The sequence below is a fragment of the Anguilla anguilla genome, chromosome 5, assembly GCF_013347855.1.
Source record: "Anguilla anguilla isolate fAngAng1 chromosome 5, fAngAng1.pri, whole genome shotgun sequence".
NCBI classification, from domain to species: Eukaryota; Metazoa; Chordata; class Actinopteri; order Anguilliformes; family Anguillidae; genus Anguilla; species Anguilla anguilla.
In genome coordinates this window covers 38,339,524-38,355,139 of record NC_049205.1, presented here as the reverse complement: position 1 = coordinate 38,355,139, position 15,616 = coordinate 38,339,524, and positions in this window count along the sequence as shown.

Below are 15,616 nucleotides of genomic sequence, written 5' to 3'. Positions count from 1 at the left end.
CAGTGAGAGGGAGAGCAAGAAAGAGGAGAAAGAAAGCCAGAAACACGAGAAGAAAAAGAGTTTTTGGTCATGGTTCCGTTGTAGATAACGAGTCACCACAAAAAAAGAGTGCAAAGAGGAGACAGGTGGACAAAGTGCTCTGAACTTGAGGAAAGTGGGAAAATTGACACATCCCATACTAGCTGGGGAGAACAGCAGGGAGACTGAGAAAAAGATAGAGGGAGAGGCCAATGTCAGTAAGACTGAAACAGAGCAAGAACAAAAACAGAACAAGAAGACAAAAGGTTTCTGGTCTGCCTGGCGTGGGAAAAAATAAGATGGAAGATAAAAGAAAAGGTAAAAACTGTAAAGAGTTAGTAAGACAGAAATCATTAGGATAAGGGATTTGGGTTTACATTATAGGTACAGTAAGAGCAACTGTTAAATCAGGATTGCTTCACACTGGCTGTTACTGAAGTATTTAATATCAAAGGGTACAGTGTTAGACAGCGAAGCCTTAAATGCCTGCGTTCAACTTGAAACTTGGCTTAAAGTTTTAAGTGTTTTTTGATCAGGGCCCAGATGGTGCTGCAGCAGAATCACCTCTAGCTGGAGGCTACAGCAGGCCAGGCTTGGACCGAAACAACACACGGTGACGGATTCCAGGACCGACCTGTACAGGCCCCTCAGAGTCACGTGGTGGTGAGGCAGTCACAGTGAGCAAACTTGGAAGGTTGGTAAAAGGTCAGCTGGGATGGAGAACAAGGTAAAGAAACAGGCAAAGTATTGAAATGACCAAACTGGAAGAACTATGGTGGCTCTCTCATTTATGTAAGGAATGAACATCATGCGATTTCTGTACCAAAGCAAGCATCATAGCAGCAACATCCAAAAGATTAGAGATTTTGATGAGAGTGAATGCTTGCAATAAGCTGTTTTGCGAAAGTGAGTCAAACAGCACAAGTGAGCAGCTATCCCAAAGAATTATTGTGGGGAATTTAATGAATGTTTTTTACAGGTTGTGTTGTGGATACACTGATGGCTATATGTATATTAGCTGTAGTGACAGAGCATGGCAGCTTTAGGGGGCCCCAGTTATTTTAGGAAATCACTGTGACTGGACGCTGCACATCTGTTTTCACGTGTTGCACTTTGTTATAGAAACCTTACTTATTGACCACAGCAAATGTGCAGCGAGGCTGATAGGCTTATATCACAAATACAATTGAAAAAGGTGAAAAAGAAGTACCCTGCCAAGAACACCTTTGGTGGTGGGTGAGGTGAGTTCCCCTTCATCATTGTAAAGCAGTTTGAGCGTTCGGAAGTGTGCAATATAAATGCAATGAATGAATTAATGGTAAATAGTAAATTGACTGCATTTATATAGCACTTTTATCCAAAGCGCTCTACAATTGATGCCTCTCATTCACCCATTTACACACACACTCACCCGCCAATGATGAAAGGCTGCCATGCAAGGTACCAATCAGCTCATTGGGAGCAATTAGGGGTTAGGTGTCTTGCTCAGGGACACATTGACACACCCAGGGCGGGGGATCGAACCGGCAACCCTCCGACAGCCAGACAACCCTCCGACTTACCTCCTGAGCTATGTCGCCCCTGAAAAAGAAGTCCATGGACCAAAACACGACTGGTGATAGTCTTGTTACAGTGGTTCATGGTTTAATTTGACTCATTTGCCTCTGCAGCTGAGGTTCTGCCAGCCAGAGGGAAATATGTGCAGGGTTCCGACATCTTTTGAGTGTCAGGCTCATGATGCTGATGGCATCTGCTAATCTGCTACTGGTGTGCAAGAAAAAAATGATAGAATTCAACATGATGGACTGCCTCTTTGATATCATACTTCAAGAGGTAAGATGTGAATGCTGAGTTATTGCTGACTGATATTGGTTACATGACAAACAATAACAGTGATGTGTAAAGGGGACTAGTGACTTGTGTTTTCTGTTTTAAAGGTCATCATCAGGAACTTGGAAAAAAATGAGGGCTTCAGCTGCTATCGGGCAGAATTTGCCATGGCCAGTGGATTTCACCATTAAAACCTGAAGAAATTTGATTATCTTGATTGTATTTATTTTGGGTGTTTCATTAAAGAAAAATCTATTGGAATAAGTGGTTTTTGTCTCATTTTATTAAGCCTATTAAAATTTTGACATGTCTCATTGCTGCATAATTTCCTGAGGAATTATGATTCTTTGGTGTACGACTACATCTGAGATTTAAGTGTCCACATTTATGACTCAATGTTTGAACGTGGTCAATCGTTATCTGCTTTGCGGCGACAAGAAAGCGTATATTTAATTAGCATTGGTGCATCTAATCCAGGAGTGAGATTTATACTCGGGAGACTTTGGTAAGATTAAAATGAGTTTAATAAAAAATATTCTTATTAGACATGAATACTTACATTGTCATAAACTCATGAATCATTAGAAGTTATCAGTTGTATTCCATGACAAGCAGGTGTGAGAGTGTCTCCAGAGAAGAGATGACAACTCCCTTTTAAGGTAAACAAATGGTATCGTAGGTGGGAGGGTAGGCAGGGATGTCTGAGGGTCGCAGCATACCGAGATAGTTCTAAAACGAATTATAGACTAGGCCTACTGTAAGGCTACAGTGAATAGTGTATACTTAACTAAACAGTAATTAAAATATGCATTATATATAATTTATACATGAAAACCCATGAAGCCCGCATTACGCCCGGCTTATTGTGAGCCTACTACGGAGCACTAATGGTGTTATCTTAACGTAGCTAAGTGCTACGTTGTAACCAGAGAATTATTGACCGTTAGACAGGTCTGGGATTGGGCCATGGAATTGGATAAATGGGTGGATGCTTCCACTGATCAATTGTAGAGATATTGCTAGTGATATAGTGTGGTCAAATACATGTGATCTAAACAGATTCCCAACAGATTAAACAAATGATGCAAATGATTCAGTGTGAAACATGCATATACTATATAATATCCTGGATGTCACTGATACACTGGCATGCTCTTCACCACATAATATGCATATCTATACAGTTTGTGGCCAGTCTGAAGCATTTCAGTACATGTGGACCACAATGAGTTTACGACATACGCAACTGAACAGAAAAACGTCTTAGACAGGTGTTTTCAGCTGTGGTTTTATCCTTTTTGAAAGGATAAAAGACACCCTCCACCACTGTGGATACTAGCTGCACAGAAATAAGTTCCACTGTCTTCAGCATTCAAATTTGATATAGTTAGAAATCCTTTGCTTTTTGCGTTCCCAGACAAATTAAACTTTCCCTTGTACTCTTTATCCTGGTTGACATCTTCTAAATATAGAAATCCAACAAGCTCCAGTGCCTGTTGTCCATTCAGTTGCTGGTACCAGTACATTCTGTCATAGTTGCTGTCATCGTGTTGACAGGTGAGCTTCATGCCTTCCCCAGGTTTTACAAATTGAGCGATTGGAGATTGCAGCACATTGATGGCTCCTGTGGAATCTATAAGGGAGAAGATAGTGTTACAGAACATCGCTGAAATAGATTAAATAATCAAAAACAAGAAATGCATTTAAATATATCAAGTTCATAGAAAAGAACTTGCAGAAAAGGTATTTGGTTAAAACCAAAATGATGTTCTTACGCTGTAGACAGAACATGCAGGCAATGAGGAGGTAAATGTCATTGCACATCTTCAACAGCCTGGTGCTCAGATGAAGAAAATCATAGATTTCTTAGATTTAGCAATGAGAAGAGGACAGTGTGAATGCCACCTGTCTCAGGTCTTAAGTGGAACTGTAATAGAAAATGTAATTTCATGGGCATGTCCATGTTCGTCATCGGACTGCATGTGGTATATTGAGTTGTTACTCCCTCTGCTGACAGTATCCATCACCGAATTACATACTGTTCATGGGAAGTGCAAGAATTTCCACAGTGCTCAGTAGATACACATTAATAAAAACAACGATGTATTCGCATTTTGAATCTAAGTGTGTGAATATATTTGTATTATGATATAAAAGCTATATGCTTTGTATATTTAAAAACAAAAAACCTTTTGTTAAATTTAATTATTACTTTTGATGAGTAGATGAGTAGAATTGCAGAGCTTTCAACCAGCATTTACTTAAAAGGAGTTTGTGAATGCTATTTGTTATAGCTCTCATGCAGGCGCAAATGGAACCGTCTCTCTTTACAGGCTTATGCATGTGCCTTGTTGGTTCTGTACTGACTCCGTCTGATGCTGCATTACATATTGTTTCTCATAAATAAGGACTATTCTGATCTTTGTAGGGCTTTCATCCTGATTATGTTGTAGTCTCTATTCACGGTCACTTGTCTCCCCACTACTGTCTCTGTGTCTGTGTTCCCTGAGCTGCTTCACTCCCCTGTACTTGTGTGAATTCACTATTCGGGTGGTTCCGGGTTTTCGTGGTTTCCCCCCTTCTTTCCAGTCTCGCTTTACTTTCTTCCTGCTGATTTCTAGTTTTACTAATTTCTACTAATCCCTACTAACTTATAGATTGTAAAGTACTAACCTCACTAATATACTAACATGTGAATATTACTAATGGACTAACACACACTAGTTTTGGGTTTTTGATAGTTTAGATCACTATACTAATACATTAACCAGTCTCCCCTTTTCCATGCTGCGCTGTAGCTCCGCCCCTTTTCTTTCTAGCCTGCTCTACGCTGAGTTCTGCAATTGCCTGCACCTGTCTCTTGCTCTAACTGCACCTCTCTCTCTCTGCACGTGTTTACCTGCTTCACCCAGGCCGTCTATTATCATTGTTGTCTATGTGATTCCAGTCCGCGTTTTGTCAGTCCCCTGTCATTTAATTAGTTTTCCTAATGTTCTTCACCTGGATGTTGTTTGTTACTCCTCCCTCACTCACTTAACCCCTCCTTGATTGTTATCTTCCCCAGTGTATAAATGTCAGTCTTTTCCACCTGTTCACGGTCAGAACGTTGATCATATTCATTGTGCCGATTATTTGTAAGCCTTTGTTTATTGAGATTCCTGCGACACCCCTTTGCCCGACTTCGAGTTTGCCTGCCCCTTTTGGTTTTGTTTGCTTCTGGTTCGACCTTCGCTTTTCTTTGACTTCTCTTTTGCCTGCCCCTTTGTACCTTCGCTATTTCTGATCTCCTGGTTTTTGACTTTTTGCCTGTCTTTTTACTATTCTTTTGGAAACTCGATTCGGCACCGCCCTCTCTCTGATCACCTGGCTTCGAACTTCGCACTGATTAAAGACAACGTTTTTTGGATTTCCCTGGTCTGCGTGTGGGTCCTTACACAGAACATCACAGTACGTTCTGACCAGGATGGACCCAGCGGACCCTGCCCAGGTACAATTTGTACTTGGGCAGCAGGGAGCCATGTTGGGACGCCACCAGTCCCACTTGGAGTCGGTCTCTCACCAGCTGCAGACCCTAACCTCCTGCGTGGCGGAGCTGATATCTGCACTCCGGGCTTCCTCGCCTGGCTTCGCTCCCCAGCAACCTGCGGCTCCCGCTACGCCTGACATCCCACCTGTACGTGCTTGTGAGCCCGACCTTCCTCCTCCGGAGAAGTACGACGGAGAACCTGGTGGCTGCCGCCCATTCCTTACCCAGTGCCGGCTGATCTTCCAGCTACAGCCAGCTACCTTCCCCACTGAGCAGGCCCGAGTTGCCTACATCATCACGCAGCTCACCGGGCGAGCTAGGAAGTGGGGAACGGCTGCCTGGGAGGAGGGGCTTCCCTGCGTGCAGACCTCCACGCTGCTCGCAGAAGAGATGAAACGGGTCTTCGACCGCTCCAAGCACGGCCATGATGCGGCGCAAGAACTCCTGCGCATGCGCCAAGGGGGAATGACGGTGTCGGACTTCGCCATCGACTTTCGTACTCTGGCTACCGCCAGTGGTTGGGAGGAGAAATCTCAGTACGACACCTTCCTCAATGGCCTGTCTGAGAGCGTGAAGGACGAGCTGCTGACCCGGGACCTGCCCGAGGACCTAAACGATCTCATTGCCCTGGCTATCCGCGTGGATTCACGCATCCGAGAGCGCCAACGGGCTCGCAGTCAAGGGGTCTACAACCGAGCAGTCACTGAGAGGTCCAGAACCACTGCTGCACCTTCTACCAATCTCAGACCTCCTCCAGTCATGATGTCGGACCCGGAGCCGATGCAAGTCAACCGTGCTTGCCTGACCAAGGAGGAGAGGGATAGAAGAATGCACACCAGGTCATGCCTCTACTGTGGGAAACCAGGCCACTATGTCGCAGCCTGCCCGCTAAAAAGACAACGCCCGCTAGTGTGTCGAGAAGCACTAGTGGGTATGCTTCCAACCGAATCCTCCTCCAAACACCGGACTTGCCTGCCTGTCAACATTGAGTGGGATGGACGAACCAAAGGGACCACCGCCCTCATCGACTCCGGGGCCGAGGAGAACTTCCTGGACGCTGGGGCCGCCGAGAGATGGGGGATCCCCTTGGAGAAGATGTCATGCCCCCTAGTGGCTAACTCGCTCAATGGTCAAAGGTTGGCGAATATTACTCACACCAGCGTTCCTCTCAAGGTTCGACTCTCCGGCAACCATCAAGAGGAGCTTCGGCTCCACATCATTGAATCTCCCCACTCACCCATCATTCTCGGGCATCCCTGGCTTGAGAAGCACAACCCCACCTTGGAGTGGAACTCGCACAAGATTTTGGGCTGGAGCCCATTCTGTTTAGCATCTTGTCTGCGAGAGGCCCATTCTTCTGTTCCTGAGTCACCTCCTCCCGAGAAGCCGACGGACCTGTCGGCGGTTCCTCCCGAGTACCTGGACCTAGAAGAGGTCTTCAGCAAGTCCCGAGCCACCTCTCTGCCTCCTCACCGCCCTTACGACTGCACCATTGACCTGAAGCCCGGCACCACTCCCACCAGAGGTCGATTGTTCTCTCTGTCTCGGCCGGAGACGGAAGCTATGAATAAATACCTCCAGGAGTCCTTGACTGCCGGCATCATCCGTCCTTCATCCTCACCAGCAGGGGCCGGATTCTTCTTTGTGGGGAAGAAGGATGGCTCACTCCGGCCTTGCGTCGACTACCGAGCCCTCAATGACATTACGATCAAGAACCGTTACCCACTCCCCCTCATGGCTTCCGCCTTTGAACTCCTGCAAGGAGCCACTATATTCACCAAGCTGGACCTGCGCAACGCCTATCACCTGGTGCGCATTCGAGAGGGCGATGAATGGAAGACAGCCTTCAACACTCCTACCGGACACTGGGAGTATTTGGTGATGCCCTTCGGGCTCACAAACGCACCAGCTATTTTCCAGACACTGGTGAATGATGTTCTGAGGGACTGGATAAATAAGTTTGTTTTTGTATACCTGGATGACATCCTGATCTTTTCCAAAACTAAGGAGGAACATATCATCCAGGTCCGCAAGGTGCTCCAGAGACTGTTGGAGAACCGCTTATTTGTCAAGGCGGAGAAATGTGAATTTAGTTGTAACACCACTTCTTTCCTGGGATACATCATCTCCGCCGGCAGCATTCAGATGGACCCCCAGAAGATCCGGGCGGTTATGGAATGGCCTCAGCCAGACTGTCGTCGGGAACTGCAACGTTTCCTGGGCTTCGCCAACTTTTACCGCCGTTTCATCCGTAATTACAGTTCTCTGGCAGCCCCACTCACCACCCTCACATCCATTAAGACCCGATTCCAGTGGAACGCCCAGGCTGAAACAGCCTTCCGAGCCCTCAAAAACCACTTCACCTCTGCACCCATCCTTGTTCATCCTGACTCTGCGGCTCAGTTCATCGTAGAGGTTGATGCCTCCAACATTGGGGTGGGAGCCGTTCTCTCTCAGCGTTCCTCCAGGGACAATAAGATCCATCCCTGTGCCTACTTCTCTCACCGCCTGACACCCACAGAACAGAACTATGACATTGGGAACCGTGAGCTGTTGGCGGTGAGGATGGCTTTGGGAGAATGGCGCCATTGGCTTGAGGGCTCTCAAACACCTTTCCTGGTGTGGACTGATCATAAGAACCTGGAGTACCTTCACACAGCCAAACGCCTCAACTCTCGCCAGGCCCGATGGGCACTATTCTTCTCCAGATTTGACTTTACCCTTGCTTACCGCCCCGGGTCAAAGAATACCAAGCCTGACGCCCTCTCCCGCCGGTTTGAACCACCCACCAAAGATCCTTCACCTGACACCATCCTCCCGCGGAGCTGTTTCATCAATGCCATTCACTTGGACATCGAGGAGATGGTTCGTAAGGCCCAGGAGGATGAGGCTGGTCCAAGTAATTGCCCAGCGGATCGTCTCTACGTTCCTGCCCAAGTCCGCTCTCAAGTTCTCCTTTGGGGCCACGCTTCGCAACTCTCATGCCACCAGAACCAGGACATTTATTCAGAGACGTTTTTGGTGGCCCTCCATGAAACAAGAGATCTTGGACTTTGTGGCTGCCTGCTTGGTCTGTGCCCAGAACAAACCCTCTCACCACCCACCCTCAGGTCTGTTACAGCCCCTCCCCATCCCACACCGCCCCTGGTCTCACATAGCATTAGATTTCATCACAGGCTTACCCCCATCCAACACTTTCACCACTATCCTCACCATAGTTGATAGGTTCTCTAAAGCTGTTCACTTCGTTCCCCTCACCAAGCTTCCCTCTGCCAAAGAAACCGCCAACTTACTCATTCATCACGTTATTAGATTACACGGCATCCCCACTAATATAGTTTCCGATAGAGGCCCCCAGTTCACTGCACGTTTCTGGAAAGCTTTCTGCTCACTGTTGGGTTCCTCCATTAGCCTATCCTCAGGATTTCACCCCCAGACCAATGGCCAGACCGAGCGGGCCAATCAAGTGATCGAAACTGTCCTTAGATGCCTCTGCTCCAAGAACCCCACCTCATGGTCTTATCAACTACCCTGGGCAGAGTATGCCATTAACTCACACACCTCCGCTTCCAAACTTTCTCCGTTCGAGTGCTGCCTAGGGTACCAGCCGCCTCTATTCCCTAGTCAGGAGGAGGAGGTGGGGGTCCCCTCAGCTGAAGCCTTCATCCGGCGCTGCAGGAGAACATGGAAGACCGCTCGCCTCAACTTGCTTCGCGCCAGCGCCAGGATGAAGGTGACGGCCGATCGCCGCCGCTGTAAAGCCCCCTCCTACAGAGTTGGACAGCGTGTTTGGCTCACCACCAGAGACATTCCCCTACGTGTTGAGTCCCAGAAGTTAGCTCCTCGTTTTATTGGCCCCTTCCCTATTGTTAAAATCCTCAGCCCCACTGCTGTTATATTAAAGTTACCCTCCACCATGCGCAGAATTCACCCCACTTTTCATGTTTCCCGCTTAAAACCCGTTGTTACCCATCCCCTCTGCCCTGCCCCTGAGCCCCCCCCTCCCCCCCGACTCATTGATGGTGGTGATGCCTACACCGTGAACAAACTGCTGGATGTTCGTCGTCGGGGTCGCGGCCTTCAGTACCTGGTGGACTGGGAAGGCTACGGCCCCGAGGAAAGAAGCTGGATCCCCTCTCGCTTCATTTTGGATAAGCAGATTGTTAAGGACTTTCATGTTAAACACCCTGTGCCACCGGTGAAAACGCCAAGAGGCGTTTCCTAGGGGGGGGGGGGTACTGTTGTAGTCTCTATTCACGGTCACTTGTCTCCCCACTACTGTCTCTGTGTCTGTGTTCCCTGAGCTGCTTCACTCCCCTGTACTTGTGTGAATTCACTATTCGGGTGGTTCCGGGTTTTCGTGGTTTCCCCCCTTCTTTCCAGTCTCGCTTTACTTTCTTCCTGCTGATTTCTAGTTTTACTAATTTCTACTAATCCCTACTAACTTATAGATTGTAAAGTACTAACCTCACTAATATACTAACGTGAATATTACTAATGGACTAACACACTAGTTTTGGGTTTTTGATAGTTTAGATCACTATACTAATACATTAACCAGTCTCCCCTTTTCCATGCTGCGCTGTAGCTCCGCCCCTTTTCTTTCTAGCCTGCTCTACGCTGAGTTCTGCAATTGCCTGCACCTGTCTCTTGCTCTAACTGCACCTCTCTCTCTCTGCACGTGTTTACCTGCTTCACCCAGGCCGTCTATTATCATTGTTGTCTATGTGATTCCAGTCCGCGTTTTGTCAGTCCCCTGTCATTTAATTAGTTTTCCTAATGTTCTTCACCTGGATGTTGTTTGTTACTCCTCCCTCACTCACTTAACCCCTCCTTGATTGTTATCTTCCCCAGTGTATAAATGTCAGTCTTTTCCACCTGTTCACGGTCAGAACGTTGATCATATTCATTGTGCCGATTATTTGTAAGCCTTTGTTTATTGAGATTCCTGCGACACCCCTTTGCCCGACTTCGAGTTTGCCTGCCCCTTTTGGTTTTGTTTGCTTCTGGTTCGACCTTCGCTTTTCTTTGACTTCTCTTTTGCCTGCCCCTTTGTACCTTCGCTATTTCTGATCTCCTGGTTTTTGACTTTTTGCCTGTCTTTTTACTATTCTTTTGGAAACTCGATTCGGCACCGCCCTCTCTCTGATCACCTGGCTTCGAACTTCGCACTGATTAAAGACAACGTTTTTTGGATTTCCCTGGTCTGCGTGTGGGTCCTTACACAGAACATCACAGATTAATCTAAACAGCATCTTGGGTTTAAAAATTTTTTTTAATCCCTTTCGCATAAATGTTTTTCATAATTTGGAGATCACTAAATGTTTGGACCAAAGTAAATGACAATTGTCTGCTAACCAGACTTTCCAGCAATTATGTTTTAAGGTATGTTTTTAAGCAAATTCTCTTGGTCCCACAGATCAATCTGTCGTTAAGACAGATGTTAGACAGGTGTACACAGCAGTGGTTAGAGAAGATGTTTTTTTGTAAGGGTAGATGACAACTTTCACCACTGTGGTAGCTAGCAGCACAGAAATATGTTCCACTGTCTTCAACACTCAAGCTAGTTATATCTAAAGAGCCTTTATCTTTTGCGTGCCCTGACAAATTAAATTTCCCTTTGTACTTTTCGTCTTGATTGACAATAGCATTATTGAGGAATCCAATAAGCTCTAATGCCTGTTGTCCTTGTACTCGCTGGTACCAGTACATAAACTGATAGTTGCTGCCATCATGTTTGCAGATGAGCTGGACATCATCTCTGGGGATTCCAAAGAGAGAAGATGGGGTCTGCTCAACAGTGATGGCTCCCAAATATTCTGCATGAGATGAATGAATGCATTACTGACAAATATTCAAATGAAGGTTCCATCAAACAAAGCAAAAGTCCATGAATACACAACACAAAGAATGAGTGTAATTCAAATTAGTGTGAAGAAAACCAGAAAATGCGATTAAAGATATTTCAATTCTCCTTACCGAAGAAACAAAGCAGACATGTACTAAGCAGTTGGTATAACGTTGTTCGCATCTTTAATAGGGAGGTGCTCAGATGATCAGGTCATGGATAGATTTGTCCTAATGCTGAAAGCACAGAGTCCTTGTGATCATTACTGTTTGATGCTGTGACGTGAGTATCTGGAACGTTTTGTCATCTGTCAGTTTAGTATGCTAAATGTTTCTTGTTGATCATCATGAGGATGATGATAATGCCCCCTCTACTGGCAGAAACTCTCCTTGCAGGGTGTTTTGTCTGTAAAAACAGCGCAAAAGGGAACTGGATAATTGAAATTGTTAAATTCATCCCCTCCATCTATCCATTATCTTATCCTTACCCGCTTATCCTGGGCAGGGTCACGGGGGTGCTGGAGCCTATCCCAGCATGCATTGGGCAAGAGGCAGGAATACACCCTGGACAGGCTGCCAATCTATCGCAGGGCACACACACCATTCACTCACACACTCATACTTATGGGCAATTTAGGGTCTCCAATCGGCCTACCTGCATGTCTTTGGACTGTGGGAGGAAAGCGGAGTACTTGGAGGAAACCCACATGGACACGGGGAGAACATGCAAAATCCAGACAGAAAGGCCTTTTAAGATGCCAAATGAAAAATGACGCAACCCGTCACATTCTGAAACGAGATGGGAATTATCACAAGCACACGTAGACAAAACCACTTCCTAAATTATTTTTTCAAAACGTATGACATCAAAAGCATAAAATGTGACCTATTTGTTATTCTAACAAAAGTTCTTACCTAGGTCGCACCGAGAAAGAGGTTTTTAGGTGTGTGTAGCAGTTGCTGTGGGGGTAAGATTTGATTAATGACACTCCACACTGCAGTGGTCTTCAGCATTTGACTCAACAAAAAAGTACTGTTACCCTCTGCTCTCTCCTTGTAGTTTTTAGACAGGAGAGTCCACATGGTTCACCACTGTGGTGAAGCTGCACAGTAGTACAGTGCGGAGTCTTCAGGCTGAACTCCGGTAATCATGAGTTCTGTTTTCGGCACACTTTTCCTGGACACTGTAAACCTGTCAGGGATCCCATCACTCTTCTCTGTTACTTCCTCAGAGTTAGCAGTGGAGAAGAGAAAGTTTAGAGGTTCATTGTTCTTTTGTTGATACCAGTACATGTTTGTTTGAGAGGTGCTCTGGGTACAGTTCATGACAGCAGACTGTCCTGGTTTCAGCAGTAGAACACTGGGGCTCTGGATGACTTCAACACCAGACTGACTCACTGCACCTGTCAGGAGTAGATATTAAATTCAGACTTTAGATAATTAAAACATGAGCATTCACTGTTTCAGAAAAAATACTAATTAAAACTGTATATTTTAATGTTATATAAACATAATCTAGAAGCTCAAAAATATGTTGAATTTAATCAAATAAAAATCAATAGGTTTGTATAATTTGTTTCATTTTCTTTCTTTTATTTACTAACACCTACTTGGCATAAGTAAAGCAAACCACTGAAAGAACACAACATAGTACATTTTCTCTTGGCAGAATAGACTGGTTTTCATGATGAATTTCCTGCCCTGCAGGTTAAATCCTCCTCACCCCCTCCTCCCTGGTCTCTGATGACATCACAACCGGGAGAGTTGCTATTCACACTATTGCTATTTCTATCATTAACATCATAATTATTTGATCTACAAGGTCTGACCCCTGACCTGAATTTGTCTGAACAAATCAAAAGACTCGCATCTGTGAAACACAGTATCTTCTAACTAGCGAGTCACTAATAGCAAACGGCAACTTAACCCATTTGAGGTCTCATGAAACTCACAGTGCCATCACCAGTTTACAGGTGGGAAGCTGGTGAGAGTATGAGTCCTGATCGTTGCATTAGCGACTCCTACTGGTTGGTTGGGCGCCTGTTCAGCAGGGAGGGGATCTAAGGGAGATAGCGTGAACCTTCGCACGCGTTACGCTCTCACAGTGAAACTCCTCACTATCAGGTGAAAAGAAGCGGTTGGCGACTTCACATGTATCGGAGGAGGCATGTGGTAGTCTACACCCTCCCCAGACCAACAGAAGGATAGCGCATTGACCAGGACCGTGATACAAACGGGGAATTGGTATAACGACTAAACTGGGGCAAAATAAAATGGCTAAATAAAATAAAAAATAAAAATAAAAAATTAGAAATCCAACCAGTTCTAATGCCTGTTGTCCATTCAGTTGCTGATACCAGTACATTCTGTTATAGCTCTTGTCATCATATTGGCAGGTGAGCTCCCTGTCATCTCCAAGTTTTACAAACTGAGCAACTGGAAACTGCTGCACATTGATGGCTCCTGTTACCTCTGCATAAAGGAGAGGAAAACGTTACCGAGGATCACTGAAATAGAAAATGTAATTAAATAATCAGAAATAAACTACGCATTTCAATGTACACAATCCATGGATATCCATTGATGAAAGCATATACTATTAAAAGCAAGATGAAGCTCTTACGAAATAGACATAACAGGCAGCTAGGCAGTAGATAAAATTCTACGTCCATCTTCAATATCCTTGTGCTGAGATGAATAGTACAAGTGGTGTAAGTTTCTTAGGTGACACAGAAGTGAACGGAACGGATATGTTTCTGCAGGCATATGGGTCTGGCGGTTCCTTATTGAGGCCACATGGTAATCTGTGAAGAATGTCTCCCTCTAGAGGCAGTATCTATCCCTACAAGGCTTGTTAGAAATACAAGGACTACTTTCAAAATAAAAAGGTTATGGTCGCTTCAACCTTGAATGATTCAGACATTATTTCTCAGTTGTTTCCTGTTGGCTCTCACAGAGAGTACCTTCCTAATATTACAATCACTTAGCAGAGTTCATACCCATAGCGGCACACAGAAGTGAAGACCATCAGTGTAACACACTGGAATGCAAAAATGCGGCATCACATCTCTGGCTCCTACTTGTACAACATGGTGGCTTCAAAATGCTTTTCACCAAGCCAATGGAGAGTCAGTGGGTGAAGTCACAGTGACTTGGTCCATATTTTCTACAGTCTATGATTTGGACACAGCATAAGTAAGATAGGCAAGTAGTAGGAGTGCACAATATGGAAATTCTGGGGCCCACTGTAGCAGCACCCAATATAGAGCTCCCTGTGAAAATATATTTCTTTAAACTTATTTTAAAACTCAGTTAACAAGCAGTACGTTTCATTTGAAAAGCAGATTGTGAAAATGTTTTTTTTGGGGGGGGAAAACCACTGTAAATAAATATTTTGGGTATATTTTGCCACATATGAAGTATATGCAGTGCTTTGAAACAAACATTCAGTTGTCCCAAATCAATCAACTGCACTGCTCAGAGTTGGCTATGAATGCAATGAAATTTTATTTCTTTATTTATTTACCCTTTGTTTTACCATTAGTGTTCCATTGAGAGTAATATCTCAAAGGTGTCCTGGCCAGTTGGTCGCATGCAATAGGCTACATACAATAAATAAGACAGGACAAGTTTAGCAACAAAAGTTTTGCACACACACACACACACACAAAACTGTTTTAGACTAACTGTAGGCACACGGCCTTGCAGCTGGACTTGTTTCATGTATGACGAAACAAGGGACGAAACGTCACAAAATGAAAATGTGTCATATAATACCCTCGTCGTGGTTATTACCAGACACTAAGGAATATTCTTCATTAGTTATTCGTTGTATAGAAAAAAGCGAAAATAGAGATCGATCGCATCTACCATTTTGAGAGGATCCAGTTTGTGGTAGGTTTTTACACTTTGAAATTATTGTGACCGATTACTTTTCGTTGTGTGACCGATTACTTTTGTTGTCATGTATTGCGATCACATCAGGTTTCACCTTAAATGTGTATGTGTGTGTGTGCGCGCGCGCGTTTGTGTGCGTGTATGCACGCGAGCGCGCGTGTTTCGTCATACAAGGCGATGTTTCATCTATGACGAAACAAGAGTCAAGTAAATATAAAACACACTCATCGCGCTGACTACATACAGACAAATATTTTTCATAAAGACATTCGCTGTCGGACAAGAGAGTAAGCTTATGATAAAATCCAGTTGCTGGGTAGGTTTTAACGTTTTAAAATGGGGTTTGAATTAACAAAATAATCGGTAAATAAGTTTTTCTCCATTTACTACACCTGGAATTCTGGGGGCGTGCATGCACATGATACTTAACTGGCAGTTCATTTTGAAAGGTAGCTAATTCATTTCGCTTATTTAGCAAGGCTAGTGAGCAATGTGGTT